Here is a 5,077-nt window from a genome sequence, read left to right as displayed (position 1 = left end):
GTATGCGGTAGTTCTGCATAATTAACATTGGTGATACAGTACAAGCAAACTGGAAATCACCTTCCGCACTTTTTATCCGGGTAAAATAACTTCTTTTAATTCTAGTAATCTTCCCTTTAGCTTTTTCAGACTGCCGTAATTTTACTCAATTTTACTGCCATTTTTCAATTCCACGAAAAGACCAGGAAGACTATGGACTCATTTATGGTGCATGGTTCGCATCTGGAGGGCACACTTCGCTGCTCGGCTAGCAGTAACTTCGAAGGAAAGCAAACGGTGGCTGTACCACTACTAATTTACATTTTCACACAAGTCCGAGTTTTCGTTCTATTCTTGTCATTTTGCGATTAGCCTATATGGAATTGACGACGAGAAAGTAATAAAACAGCAAATTGTTTACAACGTGTGCATGTTTTCTGCTGTTAATGAATGTGTTTGAGAGGATATATGAAAATCAATAAATACAAAAGTAACCATATATAGTCATTGTTGGTAACCCGTTGTATATAAGTGGAATAAACCCCTTCGGGCTGTCCCGGTTATTAGAAAATAATGTAGGCTACTTCGGTGGTAGTATGGTGTTACAGAAGAAATCGTATGACAGATGGACCGACGACAACGTCAGTGGGCTAATTTGCCTAATCTTCGCGGTACTTTAGACCCCGGTGGAAACGCAGACAACCATTGGCTGAAGGAACCTTTTAGTTCCTGGTAAAGTAGTTCCTGGGACTGAAAGTTCCGGGTAATTTTGGTGGAAACGCGGCTTATCTTTCTTCTGGTACGGTCCCCAGAACCTCACACAACACTTTCAGCCGTACTGAGGTGAATCTCAAAGCACTATGCAGTGAACTACAACAAGCTTTAAGCTTTTTTGTATACATTTTTTAAAATGCCAGCATTCAGCATACATTTTGTTAACTGATTAACTCTTTAATGCTAATATGAGGCTTATATGTGTGATTAGATACATTTTTATGAAGAATAAGTGGGTAATGTACAAACACACAACCTCTGGATGCATAATGTTGCTGTTCAAGCTGCTTTGGAGTGACTTGAAGTGCATTGTCTTGACTTAAACCACAAATAACTGAATCAATCTTTCTGTTTTATTGATCAAGACAACATGATAGTTTAATCACAGTGTTCATTTGTTGTTGAGCTGGGTTTGAAAGTCCAACGTGTGTTTATACAATATGAAAAAAACGTTTTTGCAAAGGTAAGGCAAGTTCCCAAATTTACATTACAGCCAATTAGCAGACACTCTGATCTAGAGCTTCTTTTACACAATTTACATTGCATCCATTTATACAGTTGAATATGTACTGGAGCAATGCAGGTTAAGTACCTTGCTCAGGGACACAATGGCAGTGCCCCATCTGGGAATCAAACCTGTAACCTTTAGGTTACAAGGCCAGTTACCTACCCATGTACTACCCTACCCTACACAAAGAACAGTATGCAGGTGGAAAATGCCAGATATATTACTATTACTTCTCTAAAATGAGTTGCCCTTCTATTGCTGACATTTATATTGTACACTGATTAGAACTAATGCAATGAACAGGACTGTGTAAGAGTGCAAACTATCCATAATGGTAATTCATGAAAAAACTCCTGTATTTCAAAGCCATGTTTCGCCAGATATTACATTAAGCCTTCAAGCCCGTAAGATGCACATTTTTATATATATTTTAGCAAGTCTACTTTAATAAATGATACAATATGTCATGTAATATTTAGCAAAGCAATAATGAAAATAAACTCATGCCACGCTGTGTGGTCAGGTATGGTCAGTTTGTTCAGCCAGTTCCTCCCCACTGTGTACCACTTTCCGGCGTGATACCCATCTCCAGAAGGCTGGATTCACAATGATTGACAGAAAGAGGAGGACTGCCACGCCCACACAGATCCGAACCACATTCTCCACAGCACGGTAAACTGAGGGAGCAAAAAAACAAAAAAGTCAAGGATTGAAACAGGCTGTGGGAATATAAACTACATGCATTTCAGAATTTGGCAACAAATTTTAGTCTGCTCGAACAAGCATTTCATGTACATTTCTGTAATGCTAATCAAATAAAACTACTTTGTTACTCTATTATATATCTTTAGTATGCTTTTAATTACCTCACTATCATATTTGTATTATTCTTTTATTATATTAAATTATTATTATTTTATTATTATCCTTTATTATTATTATTATTATTATTCTTTTATTTATTCATGATTTATTATTTGTATTTGAATTTCTTTGTTTTTTTCTCATTTTATGTGAAGCACTTTGAGCTGCATTTTATGCATGAAATGTGTTAGATAAATACATTATTATTGTTATTATTATTATTATTATTATTATTATTATTATTATTATTATTATTATTATTATTATTATTATATACACCATATAGACAAAAGTATGTGGACACCTGACAGCCAACATCTCATCTAAAATTATGGGCATTAATATGTAGTTGGTTCACCCTTAGCTTCACTCTTCTGGGAAGGTTTCATATTAGTTGTAGGAGCATTGTTGCAGGGACTTGCTTCCATTCAGCCAGAAGAGCATTAGTGAGATTGCGCACTGATTGGGCGATTAGGCCTGGCTCACAGTTGGCTTTCCAATTGATACCAAAGGTGTTGGATGGGGTTGAGATCAGGGCTCTGTGCAGGCGAGTTAAGTTACACTAATCTCAACAAAACCATTTCTATACGGACCTCGCTGTTTGCCCATGGGAATTATCATGGTGAAACAGGAAAGGGCCTTCCTCAAACTGTTTCCCCAAAGTTGGAAGCACAAAATCACCTAGAATGACATTGTATTAAGATGTGCCTTCACTGGAACTAAGGGGCCTAGGCCAAATCACGAAAAACAGCAGAAAACCAAGCGGTGTCCAGATACTTTTGTTCATATAGTGTATAATTGGAGCCTATTTCTCAGTAAATTATGTGCATTTATATGCCACAAAAGCCAGCAAAATTATTATTGGCTAACCAGCCTTCAGCTACAACTGAGATATCCAGGTTTCTGAAAAAATAACAACTGAACCATATGAATCTCTAAATTTAATGCTCTTTATGAGACTGTGGTCAGGGTTCTGTCATTTCGTCCTGTCTTATTGAAATATCCCACCTGTAATGCAAATTTAGCATCATGCCTTTACATACAGTGCCATCCTAAACAGTTCACATTCCTGATGAGCAAAGGCTGTATGAAATAAACAATCCCAATAACGATCTGGGACAATTATACTGGAACAATTATACTGCAGTAGTATAAAATAATACAATTCATTTTTCAGCATGCTGCCTTTGCTCCTCCTGAATGAATAATTTTGTAGGGTATTGTATATGTCCTCTTTTTTCTGTCTGTCTTAGTTTTATTTATACCATTATTCAGATTCAGAATGGGATTAAAAATAAAAACATTTTTATACAATATAATACATTTAAATTACATTGCAACTTTCTATTTTACATCATAAATCAAAAACAGAGCTCAACTTATATTAGAAATAAGCGACAATGTATGATACGCAAGGGTACAATGGATACGTAAATGGATTTAACTCTTCACTTGTCTGTGGTCTCAATTATAAATTGCTTCATGACTTACTGATATGGCTTGGCATGAAGCCTTCACTGATGAGGGAGTAGTACGGTCTGTCTGTCCTGTTCCCTCTACATCTATATTCACCATCAGAGGAGCTATCCCAGAATCCCACTGTGTGCCTCTCTCCAGTGTGGTTTAGTGAGCTCTGGGTTCCGTCTCTGTACCACGTGTAGTTCCAGTCAGCAGAAGTAAAGCCCAGAAGCTCACACCTCATTGCTAGAGTGCCTTTAGTGATGAAGACCCCCATCCATCCTTCATCCAGGGTCACTACCGCCTGAGGCAGAGCTGCAAGATCATTCATTGCTTATCATCCAACTCAACGTGTTATACGGGGAAAAAAAGATACAGGACATGGAATCTATAATCCACTAGGCCTTACATTGCATGGTTAATAGCAGAAAGTTACTGTAGTTGGAGTGACAGGTCTCTCTCCCTATCGTGGCACATGATACTAAAAAAAGGGAATTCCTCTTCACATTGGTGGACAGCTGATGAAATTCATTGCCTTCTTAATAGGTGTATGTAGTGTGCTGTTCTCCAGTTATAATATGTCAGAACCATGTTGCTGTTTGACATCAAAGTGAGAAATCGGGCAGGCTTGCGAGTGAACTCATGAACTGAACAATTATCTAGGAATTGTATGCCTAATACTGTATTAGGTTGTTTAAATTATTTTTATAAAATTACTCACCCATTTTGTTTCAGGTCTAATACCTCAACAGGCCTGACAACACAATCATGCTCTAAATTGTGTTACCGGGTAAAAACGGTAATAAGCAGCAATTTATTCATCCTATCAACTGACACCACACAGCCCTGTAGTGAAGGGTAAGGCTGTGATTCTGTGAGTCCAGCACGTTCTCATAAAAAATAACGACTGGGCTTCAGATATATCACAGAAAGTAGTTATATGACATCATTAATTAATTTGCATATTTCAGTGTTATAATGGAATTAATTTGCATATTTATCCCTGCTCATTATATTCCCATTGTGTATGAGAGGCAGCTCTCTCTCCTCCTAACTCAATTATGGCACCAATAACTGCCAAATGGTTTTTTCAAAATCTCAGTCAAGGGAACAGTATTTACTCGGTTAATGTAAGGCAGTGCAAGCCTGACACACACAAAATGGTAAATAGTGGCAAAGAGTTTGCAGTTGAAATGTATCAGTTTACTGTGGACATGCAAAATAAATCATATTTACCTCGTACAGTCAATGTAGCAGAGCTGCCAATCAGAGAGTGTACAGATGCTCTCCTTGTAAGTTCTCCTCTGCAGGTGTACAGTCCAGCATGTGACTGATCAGCAGAGAGGATTGTGTATGTGTCTCCATTTACACTGCTCGAGTCAGCCTTGTCTACAGGAAGCTCCCGTCCATCTCTGTACCATTTATACATCCACTCTGCAGAGCTGCCTTGAATTACACACCTCAGAGTCACTGTTTCATTGGGGAAGACCTCTG

The 5,077-nt window shown here is 37.8% G+C and overlaps 1 long non-coding RNA gene across 1 annotated transcript; it reads right to left on the bottom strand.

Annotated features, from left to right (window-relative positions):
* Nucleotides 1-1,151: 1,151 nt before the first annotated feature.
* Nucleotides 1,152-5,069, bottom strand: LOC135235235 (uncharacterized). Its single transcript, XR_010324324.1, has 3 exons — nt 4,820-5,069; nt 3,617-3,898; nt 1,152-1,938 (listed from the first exon to the last, which is right to left on the bottom strand). It is a non-coding gene; the product is annotated as an uncharacterized LOC135235235 (long non-coding RNA).
* Between the last annotated feature and the right edge of the window lie 8 nt (nt 5,070-5,077).

This window comes from Anguilla rostrata, chromosome 11 (genome assembly GCF_018555375.3).
Source record: "Anguilla rostrata isolate EN2019 chromosome 11, ASM1855537v3, whole genome shotgun sequence".
In the NCBI taxonomy this organism is placed as follows: domain Eukaryota; kingdom Metazoa; phylum Chordata; class Actinopteri; order Anguilliformes; family Anguillidae; genus Anguilla; species Anguilla rostrata.
This window is presented reverse-complemented; position numbering and strand designations above follow the sequence as displayed.